At 41.5% G+C, this 17,445-nt stretch overlaps 1 protein-coding gene across 3 annotated transcripts in view; it reads left to right on the top strand.

Annotated features, from left to right (window-relative positions):
- Positions 1–17,445, top strand: part of LOC140741827 (uncharacterized) — a 39,063-nt gene that overhangs the window by 2,448 nt on the left and 19,170 nt on the right. Inside the window, exon 1 of one of the 3 annotated variants that reach the window (XM_073072268.1) lies at positions 16,314–16,418. The exons of the other annotated variants lie outside the window; for them this stretch is intronic. The gene's annotated coding sequence lies outside the window, so the exon portion shown is untranslated. Of the gene's footprint in view, positions 1–16,313; positions 16,419–17,445 lie in introns of those variants that run through there. 3 annotated transcript variants of the gene reach the window in all.

The following is a 17,445-nucleotide window of genomic DNA, read 5'->3' as shown; positions in this document are numbered from 1 at the left end:
CCAACTCAGCAGCCAGTCCTGCTGAAGGGTCTCGCCCCGAAACGTGGACTGTACTTTTTTCCATAGATGCTGCCTGGCCGGTCTCCTGGAGTTCCTCCAGCATTTTGTGTGTGTTACCCACAACATATTTTCTGTTTGTAATGAAACATACATCATTTGTCACAAAAATAGTGGGCCAGGAAGAAAAAAATCTTGACTTATGATGCTGTCTGACCTGTGTTTCCAGCATTCCTGTTTTTGTAATGTCTTTCAATATTTGTAAGTACATAAATTACTCAACTGTACCACACTACTATACAGTGGTAGAATTCATTGTGCTGTGCATGGAGAATTGTGTCTTCAGAGAAATGAGAAAACTTAGCTCATCTCAAGTGTCAAAACATCAAACAGTACATACGTGCTCTTCAGGTCAAGAGCTAGATTGTGAAAGAGAGTTATGAAAATTATTTGAATTGCAGTTTACAAAATTGGAATCAGAAGCAAGATAGCTTAAAAATCAAGAGAATGATCTAGACCATTTAAGGTATGCCTGTATTTATGTCGAACAATCTAGTTCCTCTGTTTATGCAATCCCAGCAAAAGATTACTTCAGGCAGGAAGTATAGCTTACTCCAAATGCAATTTGAGGCTGGTGTGGCTATAATCAAATGCATCATGGAAGGATCATTAAAAACTGGATTGACTCTTGAAGGCAACAACAAATGTAGAACAGGAAAAGGGAGTGTTCAGGAAATAAGAGTGCTGCAGGCTTATATACAATAATTCAAAGTAATTTTTAAATGCAAAATTAATTTATTATGAAAGTTACATATACTTTACCAAACACTATCTTGACATTCATTTTATTGCAGGGAAATAAGAAATTCAATAGAATTTACACAAAAAAACTATAAAAACGAAGACTGACAAACAATCAATGTGCAAAAGAAGGCAACCTGCGAATGAAGAAATGATACTGAGAACAAGAGTTGTAAAGAGTCCTTGAAAGTGAATCTGTAGGTGGTAGATTCAGTTCAGAGTAGTGGTGAGTGAAGTTATCTACGTCAGTTCAGGAGCTGATGGTTGTAAGGTAGTAACTGCTCCTGAACCTGGTGTTGGCTGACCTAAAGTTCCAGTATGTTCTTCCCGGTGGCACCAGTGAGATGGGCTGGATGGTGGGGGCCTCTGATGAAAGGTGCTGCTTTCTTGTGGGAGCTCTCCATATTAATGTACTCAATGGCAGGGAGGCTTTCTCCTGCGATGGACCGGACTTTCCCTAGCTTTCCTTGCAAGAGTTATCGAAACTGATCTGAGAAAAAGAAAATCTGTTCTGTTTAGACATATTTCACTATTAAGGAAAACCTGATACTAAAGATATACCAAGGCAATCTCAGCATGCCGGCTTACTTGATGAAATTGTAAAGTGATAATGGAAAACTAGAAGGATTTCTTTCATGGAAGACTTCAGTCAGCAAAAATATCCCTCAGAATATGGTGACTGAAATTTAACGTTTATTTCTATGAGATTAAAATCTTTACCGGTTTGGAGCATAATTTCTTTATGCAATGTACCTAAACTTATTGGAAGAGCAAGTTAGGTTGACTATGCAATAGGATAGAACATTGTTGCAGAAATAAAATGAAATATGTTCATCACTTGTACTGTAGTTCAGGATTCAGCTTAAATATGCAATAATGTTGCATCTTATACCCACACTTAACTGGAGATTTTTTAGGCAAGCGAAGTGAGTTCAATGAAATAGAACATAATAGATTTTGCAGCTAAACACATCCCTGTACAACATAATGTTATATTGTAAGAGAGACATTTCTGTAAAGAAGGTAACTAAATACTGGGGCTCAGTGGTTCCCAAAAAATCTTTTAAATAAAACCTTTGGTAAAGATCTCAGAGATTCCCTTTAAGCTTAAAAGAATAGAAATGAAAACTTTGAATTGAGCAGGACAAGAAAAGTTTGTTATGACAACTGATCGGAAGCCTGAAAAAACATTGTCTACTCAGGTTCGCTAATTGAACAGAAAAACCAGTGACTCGTGGCAGTTTGGTGCTTTTAGTGGCAGCCAATCAGCACTTAGGATTGACTGACAATAGCAAATTAAAGTAAGGCAGGGGCCATCGTTGGAGTGGTCAGAGTTAGAGTGGGGCTTTTTGAGTCTTTAGCTCTTCAGGGCTTCAGTCAGAGAAGGCAAAAACGAAGCAGCCGGGAGAGTTTTCTTCTCATGCACGGTTTATTGTGTTTCCTTCTTTATAGTGCTGAGCTAGAACCAGTAGAGTTGCCAGGCCCGATAGTGAAATGCTCCTCTTGTGGGATGTGGGAAGACGGGGAGACCTCCAGTGTCCCTGACAACTACAACAGCAAGAACTGCATCCAGCTGCAGCTTCTAACACTCTGCATTAAGGAGCTGGAGCTGGAACTGGATGAGTTCAGGAGGCTGAGGGTAGTTACACTCAAGGTGCAGGACACAGGAAACTGGGTGACAGTCAGGAAGGGAAAAAGGGGTTAAACAGCCAGTGTAGAGCACTCCTGTGACCATCTCCCTTAACAACAAGTCCACTTTGGATACTGTTGGGGAGGGGAGTGACCTAGCAGAAGAAAATCATAGTGGTCAGGTCTCTGGCGTTAAGTCTGGCTCTGTGACTCAGGAAGGTGGGGGTGAAAGAAGAGGTCGCTGTTTTTGATAGGGGATTTGTTAATTAGGGGAACAGGAAGTTGTTTCTGTGTATGAGAACGAGATTCCCAGATGGTATGTTGCCTCCTGAATGCCAGGGTCTGGGATACCTCAGATCGAGTGCTCACCATTCCTAAGTGAACGGGTTAACAGCCAGAGGTCATGGTCCATTTAGCTACCAATGACATAGGTAGGAAGAGCGACGAGGCTCTGTAAAGTGAGTTCAGGGAGTTAGGTGCTAAGAAAAAGGACGGGACCTCCAGGGTTGTGATCTCAGGATTGCTACCCGTGCCACGTGCTAATGAGACCAGAAGTAGGAGGATCAAAGAGTTTAACATACGGCTAAGGAGTTGGTGCAGGAGGGAGGGCATCAGAGTTTTGGATCATTGGGCTCTCTTCCAGGGAATGTGGGACCTGTACAGGAGAGATGATCTGAACTGGAGTGGGACTAATATCTTAGTGGGAAGGTTTGCTACAGCTGCACGCTGGGGGTGGGGGGGGGGGTGGTGTTGCTGTTTAATCTAGAGTTGCGGAAGCGGGGGAACCAGAGTGCTGGATGTTGTTAAGACCTCAGAAATCAAAAGGCTGAGCATGATGCGTCTGATGTCCTGAGCTGCAGAGATTTCAATGCAAGAAGTATCGTAGGAAAGGCAGATGAGCTGAGAGCTTAACACCGGAACTGATTATATTGTAGCCATTAGTGAGACTTGGTTGCAGGAAGGGCAGGACTGGCAGCTCAATTTTCTGGGGTTCTGTTATTTTCGACAGAGTGGGAGGGATTAAAGGAGAAGGCGTGGCGTTGCTAGTCAAGGGAATGTCATGGCCCGGTCCGTGGATTCTGTATTCCGGCTATTTTTTCCCTTGTTCCGTTGGGCGCCTTAATTGAGGCAGCTGATTCTTGTTTTGGGCTGGCAACACAAATAGCTCTGGGATCCAGTGATTCCTTGCTGGACCGTCCTCGTCAGTAACCCCGTCAGAAACCCATACCAAGAATCTCGGCATCAGAAACTCATTCCCAGAAACACGTGTGACCTCATCCAGTGCAGTAAGTCTGGACCATTTTTGAAACTACTAAGTATTGTGAACTCCAGGTTGTTTCTGTGTTCTGTGTCCTGTGTCCAAGAAGAGTCCTGGCTCTGTGTCCTGTGTCCAAAAAGAATCCCAGTTCTGTGCCCTGTGTTCGAGAAGAGTCCCGGTTCTGTATCCCGTGTCCAAGAAGAGTCCCGGCTCTGTGTCCTGTGTCCAAAAAGAGTCCCAGCTCTGTGTCCTGTGTCCAAACCCAGTCTGAGTTCTAGTCTAGAGCCAAGTCAAGGCCCAGGTACTGAGTCCCTGCCAAGACCCGAGTTCCGAGTCATGACTTGAGTTCTCTGTCAAGTTCTAGTCCCAAGTCCAAGTCCAGGTTTTCCCGTTTGTCACTCTACATCCGCATTCATGTTGTTATTTTGTCTGTGCTCCTTGGTGTCCCTAACATTCTTAATAAACATAGTCCAGTTCCTTCTACTTCAATGTCTGTGTCTTGCATTTGGGTCTGCTACCATCGCCCCCTTGTGACGGGGAAATGTCATGGCAGTTCTCAGTCAGGACAGACGAGTGAACACATCTCGTGAGGTGTGGTTAAAGGTATAACCACATTAATGGGGCTATATTACAGACCACCCAACAATCTGAGGCATCTAGAAGATCAAATTTGTAGTGAGATTGCAGACTGTTGCAAGAATCGTAAGGTTGATATAGTTGGTGATTTAAACTTTCCACATATTGACTGGGATTCCCATAATGTAAAATGACTAGATGGATAGAGTTTTGTCAAATATGTTCAGGAAACTTCAGGAAAGTGTGTGATACTTGATCGGCTATTAGGGAATGAGACAAGGCAGGTGGCAGGTTTGTGTCCGGGAACACTTTGCATCCATTGGTTACAATGCCATTAGTTTCAAAGTACTGTAATTATATAAAAAGATAGATCTGGTTCACAGGTTGAAATTCTAAATTGGAGAAAGGACAATTTTGATGGTATCAGAAAGGATCTGGCAAATGTGGACTGGGGCAGGCGGTTTTCTACTTGGAAAGTGGGAGGCCTTCAAAGGTGAAATTTTGAGAGTACAAAGCTTGTATGTGTCTGTCAGAATAAAAGGTATGGATAACAGGTGTAGGTAGCCTTGGTTTTCAAGAGATATTGAGGCCCTCATTAAGGAAAAAAAGGAGGTGTGTTGCAGGTATAGGCAGGAAGGAACAAATGAGGTGCTTATGGAGTATAAGAAATGCAAGAGAACACTTAAGAAAGAAATCAGGAGGGTTAAAAGGAAGCATGAGGTCGCTCTATCAGACAAAGTGAAGGAGAATCCTAGGGGATTCTATGGATATGTTGTTACGTACCCCGTAACTGGGTCACTTACCAGCAAAGATAGAGAGGTCCATTGAAGTCTGATGGTACTATTTTTAACAGTATTTATTGATAACAATACACAAAAGTAATATCAATGCAACCATACAGATAATATACGTCATCAATACTAAATCTAAAAGCGCGGGTATAATAATAATCAATAAGAAATAACTCTATCGTTGTCTAGGGGATAATGTATTGTCCGATGGAAATATAAAAGTCACTCAAGTTCATTCAGGCTGCAGCTTTTGGTTGGAGAGAGAGACGGAGGTTTAACTTGCCCATTCCTTTTATGATGTCAATCCTTCGAGAGTCGTTGGGGGCTGATTTCCCCTTTGTTGTTAGCTAAAGCCGTTCTTCTGTGGCAAGGCCCACCAATTCCGAGGCAAATGGAAAAGGACGCACGTGGCTTTCCACCGGCTTTTGCTATTACGCTGTTACAGGATTTCGAGCGTTTCTTCTGGTGCGTCTGAGGGGCTGTTCCCACAGACCCTCTTTTATCCTGACTCACAGAGTCTCAGATGTCAATCAGGGTGGAATGATGCCAGCCCTCCACCAACCCCCCTCAGTTCATTGCCTGGGGGCTTCGATGAATCGTACAGTACTCAATACACAATTCCGTCTCCAAGAGATAATGGCCGTTATCCGTGGCTTTGTCTCACGGAGGCCCAGGACACATTCCAAACATTGAGGAACCTGCGTGTCTCTCTCTCATTTCCTGGGTCTCCTGACCTGAATTAATAGCGATCTTGCGATTCTCAAAAAGGAGGGGGCTACAGGCGTAACAATGTTAAGAGCAAAAGGATTGCAAGGGACAAAATTGGTCCCCTGGAAGATCAGAATGGTAATCTATGTGTGGAGCCAAAACAGATGGGGGAGATCTCAGATGCATTATTTTACATCTGTATTTACTCAGGAGATGGACAAAGAGTACATAGAAGTAAGGTAAAATGATGTCAACTTTATGGACTCTACACAGATTACAGAGGAGGAGGTGTTTGCTGTCTTGAGGTAAAGTAGGATGGATAAATCCCCAGGGCCTGACAGGGTGTTCCCTCGGACCCTGTGGGAGGCAATTGCCGGGGCCCTGGCAGAGATATTTAAATTATCCACTGAGGTACTGGAGGATTGGAGGATAGGCAGCGTGGTTCTGCTGTTTAAGAAAGGAAGTAAAAATAAACCTGGAAATTATAGGCATGTGAGCCTGACGAAGGTTGAATAGGCTAGGACTTTATTCCCTGGAGCGTAGAAGAATGAGGGGAGACTTGATAGAGATATATAAAATTATGATGGGTATAGATAGAGTGAATGCAAGCAGGCTTTTTCCACTGAGGCTAGGGGAGAAAAAAACCAGAGGACATGGGTTAAGGGGGAAAAGTTTAAAGGAAACATTAAGGGGGGGCTTCTTCACACAGAGAGTGGTGTGAGTGTGGAATGAGCTACTAGATGAAGTGGTAAATGCGGGCTCACTTTTAACATTTAAGAAAAACTTGGACAGGTACGTGGATGAGAGGTGTATGGAGAGATATGGGCCAGGTGCAGGTCAGTGGGGCTAGGCAGTAAAATGGTTTGGCACAGGCAAGAAGGGCCAAAAGGCCTGTTTCTATGCTGTAATGTTCTATGTTCTATGGTTCTATAAGTAGTGGGGAGGTTATTGGAAGGTATTCTAAGGGATTGGATATATGATAGACAGGGACTGATTAAGGATAGTCAGCCTGACTTTGTGCATGGTAGGTCATGTCTAACCAATCTTACAGAGATTTTCAAGCTAGTTAGGTTCCAGTAAAGTTGATGAAGGCAAGTAAGTGGATGTTGTCTGCATGGACTTTAGCAAGGCATTTGACAAGATCCCACATGGGGAGGGGTCAAAAAGGTTCAGTTGTTCAGCATTCAGGACGAGGTAGTAAATTGGATTAGACATTGATTTTGTGGGAGAAGCCAGAGAGTGGTGATAGAGGGTTGGCTTGAGGGCTGTGACTAATGGTGTACCACAGGGATCAGTGCTGGATCCATTGTTGTTTGGAATCTCTTTCAATGATCTGGCTGATAACGTAGTGAACTGGTTCAGCAGATTTGCAGATGACACCAAGTTTGGGGGTGTAGCGGACAGCAAGGAGGGCTATCGTGGCTTGCAGCAGATCTAGACCAGATGGAAAGATAGACTTTAAAATGACAGACGGAATTTAATGCAGACAAGTGCGATGGATTGCATTTTGGTAGGACCAACCAGGTAAATCTTATGCTGTAAATGGTAGGGCACTGAGGAGTGTGGTAGAATAAATGGATCTGGGATATACAGGTCCCTAATTCATTGAAAGTGGTGTCACAGGTTGATAAAGAAAGCTTTTAGCATGTTGGCCTTCATAAATCAGTGTATTGAGTACAGAAGATCAGATGTAATGTTGAAATTGTATAAGATGTTGGTGAGACCTAATTTGGAGTATTGTGTCCTGTTTTGGTCACCTACCGACAGGAAAGATGCAAAACAGGTTGAAAGAGTGCGGAGAAAATTTACAAGGATATTGCCGGGTCTGGAGGACCTGAGTTATATGGAAAGATTGAATAGATTAGGACTTTATTCTTGGAACATAGAAGATTGAGGGGAGTTAATACAGAGGTATACAAAATTCTGAGGGATATAGATAGGGTAAACGCAAGCAGGCTTTTACCACTAAGGTTGGGTGGAACTACAACTAGAGGTCAGGGGTGAAAAAGTGAAAAGTTTAAGGGGAACATGAGGGGAAACTTCTTCACTCAGATGGTTGTAAGAGTGTGGAATGAGCAGCCAGAGCAAATGGTGCATGTGAGCTCGATTTGAACATTTAAGGGAAGTTTGGATAGATGCGTGGATGGTAGGGGTATGGTGGACTATGGTTTCTCTGCAGGTTGATGGGAAAAGACAGCTTAAATGGTTTAGCATGGACTAGATGGGCTGAAGGGTCCATTGCTAGTACTGTACTTTTCTATAGTTCTATATCTCTAAGAAAGTGAACAAATTAGGAGATAAGCACAAGGGTTGGCTCTATTGTTCATTTCTCTCTCTTTCTGAATCACATAAACAACGTGAATTCAGAAGATCAATATTATTTTTAACTTCACTGATAGATAAAGTTTATGAAAGAAAACATAGGATGGGTGTAGGAAAAGTTAAATACAATGTGGTGAATATTGGGAATGAAAACAAAATGGGTGGCTAGTATATCTGATGCTCGGCCAGACTGTGAGAAAGTAAAACTCAATGCGCTGGATCGGGAGTGGAGCACCATGCAGAGACGCTCGACCAAGGAAATGGAATATCTAACACAGAGTAGGCAAAGTATAAAAGCTCGTTTTTTCTCTTTAGGAATTGATATAACAAACTTGATTATAGTTGCAAAAGACTGTTGATCACTGCTCTCTGTATGAATTGTGGAAGTAACGGCTTCTGCGCTGATCGGGGTGACCTGTTGTTACACATTCACTGAGAACAGCACGGTTAATACTACTGAGGATGTGCGTCCAAAACTTAAATCTCCAAAGTGGTTTCAGAAGGGATTTACTATATTGGAAACTTTTCTTCCGTGGTCCTGAAGTGAGATGTTTTCATCAGCTCAGGCGCTGTGGTTATGTAATCAGCCTTACAGTGGTGACAGGCAGCTTGGCAGTGGATTTCACTGCTTGAATCTGTGCCTGCTCCTTTTCACTTACACAATTTCCAGCTGGAGTCACTTTACCATGAGCAGGAGGATGATGGACCCAAGCTGGTCCCCTCCCAACCCAATCCAGAGATACCAGAACTCTTTGTAAAACCCAGGAGAAATTAACGGAATGACCTATGCAGTCCCTGGGTTTTAAACATTTACTCATACGGCATCAGTCTCACTGCCAGGACTCGTGTTTACTGCCAGTTTTTCTTTCACCCTCAATATTTCATCGTCTTTTTTTTTCTCCTTGATTGAGTGATTTACTATGTAAGTCATTCGTGAGAGCGTTTACCAGCCAGCCACATTCCTTTTGGTCCTTTTGGTTAAGGACATAAAGTTTCCTTTCCTCGAGGATTTTACTGAAGCAGGTGGGATTTTATTACAAGTCATAATTGTTGGCTTTGTATTCCAGATAATTTAATTGACAGTATTTAACTATCCCAACAGCTATAATGGGACTTGAACTCTTAAATTCCAATGCAAAGGGATTTGAACACATCTCCAGATTATTAATCCAGGTTTTTGGATTACATATAGTAATTTAACCTGTTGTGGTGTCATTTCCATAATGGTGCCAAGTGAGCTAAGGATGAAACCAAAAGAGTCCCAAGCACCCTAGAAATAGGCAAAAATATTAAGGGAAAGCAAAAGATGCAGAAACTCTGGAACTTTTGAAGAAAGAACTAATATTGGAAAGGATGAAGCTTTTGTAGATTGAAGCTAAACTGTAAAGCTTTCTTCACCTGTAACAATATTGGGAGTTTCAATTCAGCAGCAAATGGCTGCCTTGCCATGATTGGAAAATGGCTGCATTCCCAGCTGAGGTATTCATGAGGGAACATTTTAGCTGAATAATTGAGCTTGAATTCCTTCAAAAATGAGTCTCTTTCTACATTAGAAGGTGTCAGAAAGTTCTGCAGAAGGCTGATATTTCACTGTGTTTCTGACTGTCTTGGAAAAACAATGTTTTAAATTAATTATTGAAGTGTAAATTCCTTTGTTAGTTCAGAACAATGTAAAAATCCTGGGGAAATACTTCAAGGAGATCATGATAGTTAATCTAATGTACCCAACCATCAAAGAACAGATCCATTTTGCTATTTTATCTGTGTGAATTTTATAAATTGACTGCCTTAACTTGGTTACGTAACCATAGTGAGTACATTTGCAAATAACTCATTGTCTGTGAAACACTGAGTCCTGTGAAGAGCGGAGAGCAACTAAATAAAGTAAGTTGTTTTCTTTTTTTTATTCTTGAGGCTGTAAGATTCTAGTCTGACACTTAACAACAGGTTTCTTCATGTATGAAACACTAGGGTTTTAAACCCTCTCCTCAAATTTCAGAAAGACAAATAGGTTATGTTTAGCTAATCGATTTTTTTGACAGGTCTCTGTTCTTTGATTCCTCTTTAATGCTCCTAGGAAGTGACAGGTTGCATGGGATGATCCTTTGATCTTACGCTAATTTTCAGTTACAGATCAAGAGCACATGACTTCCTCACCCCATGTACTAAGTACTTTAGTGCCATAAGGTTTTAAATTAGCTGAGCTAAAATCAAGTCACTCAACGGGGTCTGGCTTGCAGCAGCAAGAGTGCAACATTGCACCTTCAGTGTAGTGTTATACTTACCTTGAAGAGATTGAATAAAGAGCCATGTAGTGCAACATTCAAGAGAGACCCTGACATAGTCTCTCAGTCTCTCTCTCTCTCTCTCTCTCACACACACACACACACACACACACACACACACACACACACACACACACACACACACACACACACACACACACACACACACACACACACACACACACACACACACACACACACACACACACACACACACACACACACACACACACACACACACACACCTGCAGGTCAGACAGCATCTGTAGAGACGGATTGAGTTGATATTTTGGGCTGAAAGAGCCTGACCTCAAATGTTGACTCTTTATTCCTCTCCGTAGATGCTACCTGATCTTCTGAGTTCCTTCAGCATTTTGAGTGTGTGTTACTCTGGATTTCTTATGGGACCCTGCAGCAACTGTTTTAAATTGTGTACAGCAAGTTTCAATCCTGGCAAGTAATGCAATTGTACCTTTAGAATATCTTCAGAAAGTGGGTTGAAAAGGCCGTTCACACGAGGGGAGAGAGCACAAAGCTCAGCTTTGTCAGCAATGTCCTCATCCATAAATGTGTAAGAGAAAACCACGTTTCAACTGACTAGAGACAGTATCTATGGAGTATAAGCTGTCATATTGTAAGTTTTGTTTTCAATACAATTTGCCATCCATGCCAAAACCAACAAGGTCCAGCTCCAAAATGACTAAGGACTGCGGCTGTCTGACTCCACCCTGTGATTCAGTGACCTGCAGATCAGAAACCATTGACATCTCTAACAATCTGCACTGGGAAGAGAGAATGATACAATCTTCCTGCTCGTTAGTCCAAGTAAAACATAAGACATTTTATTCACATGAAGACAATGTATTAGATTATAAGACTTCACGTTTTTTGTGTAAACTTAAAAAATAACAGTCAACGTTTCAACCCGAAATGTCAACTATACTCTTTTCCATAGATGCTGCCTGGCCTGCTGAGTTCCTCCAGCATTTTGTGTGTGTTGCTTGGATTTCCAGCATTTGCAAGTTTTCTCTTGTTTGTGAAATAATTAGGCAATTAGCCTTTAAAAATATTAGTGATCATTTATTATCATACAGGTAATAGCTGCACCTTACAATTGGAAAGCCATTGAAATATTATGTCTCTTACCTCATTATTTTCTAACTGCTTTTTTCTCAAGCACATATTTATCAGAATATTTATCTTAGAAAATGGAAGGGAATTCATATCAGTTAGGATTATAAATAAATGTCAAGTTATTTTTTATCAAAATAACAATTAAACTCTGCCCAAGGACACAGTGGTCTAATCTCTGAACAATGCTCTGTATCGTTATTCAATTTCAGACATAATTACATAAAGTTGAATAGCTGGCACTCTGTCTTTCAAGGGCTTTCATTAATGTTGACTCCACTGAGGATTCAAATGAATGTAGGGTAGAGCTTGTGGGGAAATTGAATACAAGAAAAATATAAAGAAAAGGAAGACATTTCAATGGCATCTCAGATAAGAATGACAAACATTCTTAAAATACCCTTCAAATCTTTAGAGGCAAGGGATGGGAAAAGCAAGGGCAAGGGAGATGCTGGGGCCAGGTTTGACTGCAGTCAAGTACTGAAAGAATCAGTGCCTGACCTTGTTTAGCAGCTGTTGGAGTGTAGTTTGTGCTACATGAGGTAATTGGGAGGATGACTGTCATTTGAGCCACTTTTACGGGATGATCTTCTGAGGTCAGTATCACACCATGGTGCTATAGGGATGGAGCCAAGTTGCAGACAACAGCTGGGAGTCCCGGACGACAGATATCTTTGCTTTGTGCTCTGCAGTTACAGATGTTCTTCAGTTGACGACAGTTCTGCGTTTGCTTTCCTGCTGACCCACTCACTAGGCTGATAACTTTGCAAGCGCCGTTGTTAATAGGCTTGGAGAAGGGTATGTGTCGATCACCTCACTCCCTTTGGTGTCCTTCCTCCTTCCTTTTCTCCCACAGTGCACTCTCCTATCAGATCCCTTCTTCTTTATCCCGTTGCCTCTTCCAGCCATTACCTTCCAGCTTCTCACTTCACTACTCCCGCCCATCCACCTTCCACCTCACTGGCTTCACCTAACATCTGCCAGCTTGAATTTTTTGGGGGCTAAGGAATGCATTGCACTACTGGAACAAAGCTCTCGAAAATGCCTCTTCCCTCAGGATGATGTTAGCTAAAAAAGATTTCAAAATGATCTAAATAGTAAAGATTGAATTTATTTACTCAGTTGGTGCCAGGCGCAGTACTCATTCAATTATGAAATAACACTGTATTGCCAAGAAGAGCGAAGGGAAATGGTATTCAGCATTGAACATCCCCCAAATCCCATTGCCAGAAGCTGCATCGAGCCTCAAGTATGAACTTCAACAGTTATCAGCTGCCCACATGGGATTTAGTGATGGTCCTCAAGCAATGGAAAACCCTGGTCAACAAATCACCGTGAATTCCGTGTGTTTGGACCTCGGGACCTGTTCTTGCAGGGGATAAGACCAGACAAGGAGCAGGATACAAGTGTGTACATATACTCAGTGGCCACTTTATTAACTACCACCAGAACCTAATAAAGTGGACACCGTGTGTATGTTCATGGTCTGCTTCTGTAGTCCATCCACTGCTTTTCTGCACACCACTGCTGTAACACGTGGCTGATTTAGTTACTGTTGTCTTCCTGTCAGCTTGAACCAGTCTGGCCAATCTCCTCTGACCTCTCTCATCCACAGGGCATTTTGCCCACAGAAAGCACTGCTCACTGGATATTTTCTTGTTCTCCCCACTATTCTTTGTAAACTCTGGAGACTGCTGTGCATGAAAACCCCAGAAGATCAGCAGTTTCTGAGATACTCAAACCACACTGCCTGGCACCAACATTCATTCCAGGATCAAAGTCACTTTGATCACATTTCTTCCCCATCCTGATGCTTGGTCAGAACAACAACTGAACCTCTTGACCATGTCTGCAGGCTTTTATGCATAGAGTTGCTGCCACATGATTGGCTAGATATTTGCATTAACGAGCAGGTGTACCTAATAAAATAGCCACTGAGTAGATGTGACTATTCTGATGCGGAAATGCCTCACATTTTAACAATCATCTATAAATCCCCAATTATGAAAACATTTTGGCACATATTAATAGTTCTATTACCACAGTGTAAAGTTGAATAATAGAATACCCTATATTATACTGATACAAACAGGTAAAAACAAAATTAAAGCAACAATTCAGGAGCAGTAGAAAACATATCCAATTAATCTGATACTTTAAATCTTTTTTTTAACAGTGATTTAAAATATGTTACTAGTTACCTCTGAAGCTGTGCAATGGCATTTTTTGCTCCCTTTATAACTAATGCATTTCAGGACACCATTATGGATCATATTAAAGGGGAATTGTGCTCCTGTAATTTTTCTTAAACGTGCTGCGGTTCACGCACATGAAAGTAAGGTAGAGACTTTCTCCCATGTTTCAAAATTGTGCTCAAAGTGCTAATTTTAATGCTGAGAAATGTGACCGAGTCACAGGACACAAAGTTAAACACTGTAGACATTCGACAGATCCCTTCTTCGATTTTTAAAAATTCATTTGCATCATTAACTTGTCACTCAGAAGTTAATGCCTACTCCTGAATGCCCATGAGAAGATGTGAGTCAGCTGCCTTCTTGACCCACTGTGTTGAAGGTACTTTCTTAATGCTATAGGAAGGAAGCTCTTGCATTGAGACCCCGTGATCAGGAAGGGTCAGTGATATATGTTTCATATCCTGGACGATGTGCAACTTGAGAACTAGCGGGGGGTTTTGAGGAATCTGACTCATCCGGCCTTACAGTATAGCATGCAGCTAGGAAAAGGTGAATCTGGAGAAATCATTTCATATCGCTTGAGAAACACAACTCAAACTGGCAAATATAAATTTTAAACAGAAGAAAATCTGCAGATGCTGGAAATCCAGAGCAAAACACACAAGATACAGGAAGAACTCAGCAGGTCAGGCAGCATCTGTGGAAAAGAACGAGCAGTCGATGTTTTGGGCCAAGACCTTTTGGCCAAAAAGACAGCAGAAAAATAACAATTTCTAAATAGTATTGTTACATATTAGATAAGAAAAGTGAAGTAAAATTATAAGGTTGGGTGCATATTCATCAAAGATCAAAGAAAGGGAAATAAATACACTTTATTCTCAGTGAGACTTTTTGTTGCTGCCCTAACAATTACAAATATTTTATATCCAACTTGTGTTTGGTTGTTTTGAGAGTTATGCACAAAACACTAGTTCATCAGTAAATCTACTCCTATAAGCAGACTTGACCAAGTTCATTACTGGAAATAACACGTCACAAATGCCATACAGTTTTTACCACTATTATTACTTAACATCCAGCGTTCACTCAAACGGCAGAATAAGAAAAAAAATATAAGCTGAGTGAAGCCAATGTCAACTGGCCCAACCACTTACTGTCCAAATACTGATATGTACACCACGTCTGGGAGGACTTCAAAACATTTCATCCACGGACATGCGTTCCTGCATAAGTGACAACATCTCACTGCTCTCGGCCTGTAAAAAAATCATTATGTTTCTTTTTATTGTGTGAGCGGTTTAAAGAATCAAAGGGTGGCACTGCATGTCACCCGCCAACAATTTTTTTTATGTGCCATAGGTTTGCCACCCCTGCCCTAGGTAGTAACTTGTGCATGTTCTATATGGCAGCTCGCCAGTGGGTGACTGGGGCAAATACAATTCCGATGCTTTGGTGGCTGGCTGCACCTTAATGAGCAGTTTTGAGCAGACTGATCTCTGCAAAAATCTAATTTTTACGGTGATAGTGCCGCACAGTCAATTTGATAGTCCTGAAGATGGAATTTTTCTCCCCCCAACAAGAAACCACTAAGGCCCAGGTAAAAGAAGTTCCATTAAGATAATGTTTATGCATTGCTGCAGTTGTTCAAAAATGGAAGGGCTAGATATTGAGTCTTGTATTCTTTGACACGGGCAGGAATTGTGTGTGCTGCCTTTACTTGAACGTTGCACAGAAAGTTGATTCCACACCTGTCTGGCCAAGTGGTGAGTGTCCATTACATGGCTGACTTGAGGTTTGTATTGGTGGAAGAACTTGAAGCAAAAACGTTGTCCAGAAAATTGCTGTTTGTTAACAGAGAGCACATCTCAGAATATTACACATAGCAATGCCACAAACCTGTTGACTCACAAGTTGAATTTTTTTTTAAAAATGTCCCTTTACTTAGATTCACAGAAATTTATATGGTGGTGTTATGGCCCCCATGTGTGTGCCCGAGGGAATGGTCAGTCTCTGCAATGTAATGCTGGGTCATTCTGGAGAAAAGGTACACACTTACTGATCTTCTGAGATGTGAGGATAAACCCCAACGTTGTAATTTTATGTAATATCTCAAGTATCAGGGGTCATATTGTACACAAACACATTTAGAGTTAGGGAGTCACCCAAACATAGTTCTTTCAGATATCCTTGCACTGAGTTCTTGTGTTCTTACAATTGACATTGTTTAAAAAGTAATTAATTCTGACAGTTTAGTGCAGCATTGTCAACACAGTGACAGAAATAGCATAAGCATACAGGAAATGCACCGTTTTATGACCGTAGTTCCCCCTAAGGATTGAAAGTATAACATAATTGCCCAAATGGACTGAAGTGCTTTGGTGTGCAGATAAGTTGAGTACAACAACATGTATATAAGATTTGGGATGGAAACGGTATCACTCCTCCAATTCCATTTAACAGCTGTTGTGCTTATCAAACCTTAAATTACTTTGGCTAATTCATTTGCATTTGGCTAATTTGTTCCATTCATTATTGTCTTAAAAGTTGGCTTCAAGTCCTTTATTGAAAGCTAATATTTTCCATGCCGCAGGTAAACCAGTTCCAATATCCTTTTGTGTAAATCTCTTTGTGGAGGAAGACTTGTCAATTGAGGCACACAATGGAGTCACTGGAGCACCAGAAGAGCCACTCTTGTTCACACCTGATGTGGTTTAATTAACAGTGGGTATGAAGCTACCCATTTCTGACATTAATTAGGTTTACTCTCGTGTGTCTGTTTTTTCCATGCCAAGTCATTCCAGTAAGAGAAGCCCAGTATCTCAGACATGAATGAACAAGAAAAGTAACCACGTATTTCATCAACCATTCATACTAAATGACCATGAATCAGCATAAACAATGAAGGACATTGAAGATTAACATGGTGGATGCAAAGGCAGAAAAAAAGAAAGAAAATAGATTGGAATCAAGGGAAAAGGATAAATGTAAAACTATACATTTTAATATCTCCACAACTGAAATGAGATTCCATATTTATAATCATTTCTTTTCAGGATCATAGAATTGTGATATAAAATTGGATAATGCTGATGATATTCAACAGCCAAGAGCTGCTTCAGGTCATTGACATTTCAGGGTAATGGCGAAGGCACTCTGACCTGAAACATTAATTCTGCTTTTTCCTCCACAGTTGCTGCCTGACCTGCTGAGTATTTCCAGCATTTTATTCCAGAGTTCCAGCATAGAAACATAGAAAACCTACAGCACAATACAGACCCTTCAGCCCACAATGCTGTGCCGAACGTGTCCTTAGCTTAGAAGTTACCTAGGGTTACCCATAGGCCTCTATTTTTCTAAGCTCCATGTACCTGTCCAGGAGTCTCTTAAAAAATCCTATCGTATCCGCCTCCGCCACCATTGCCAGCGGCCCATTCCACACACTCACCACTCTCTGAGTAAAAAAACTTATCCTTGACATCTCCTTTGTACGTACTTCCAAGCACCTTAAATCTGTGTCCTCTCGTGCTAACCATTTCAGCCCTGGGGAAAAGCCTCTGACTATCCACACAATCAATGCCTCTCATCATCTTGTACACCTCTATCAGGTCACCTCTCATTCCCCATCGCCCCAAGGAGAAAAGGCCGAGTTCACTCAACCTATTCTCATAAGGCATGCTCTCCAATCCAGGCAATATCCTTGTAATTCTCCTCTGCACCATTTCTATGGTTTCCATGTCTTTCCTGTAGTGAGG

The sequence above is a fragment of the Hemitrygon akajei genome, chromosome 19 (assembly GCF_048418815.1).
Source record: "Hemitrygon akajei chromosome 19, sHemAka1.3, whole genome shotgun sequence".
NCBI lineage: Eukaryota > Metazoa > Chordata > Chondrichthyes > Myliobatiformes > Dasyatidae > Hemitrygon > Hemitrygon akajei.
The sequence above is the reverse complement of the archived record's forward strand: the minus strand, read 5'-3'. Positions and strand labels throughout refer to the sequence as shown.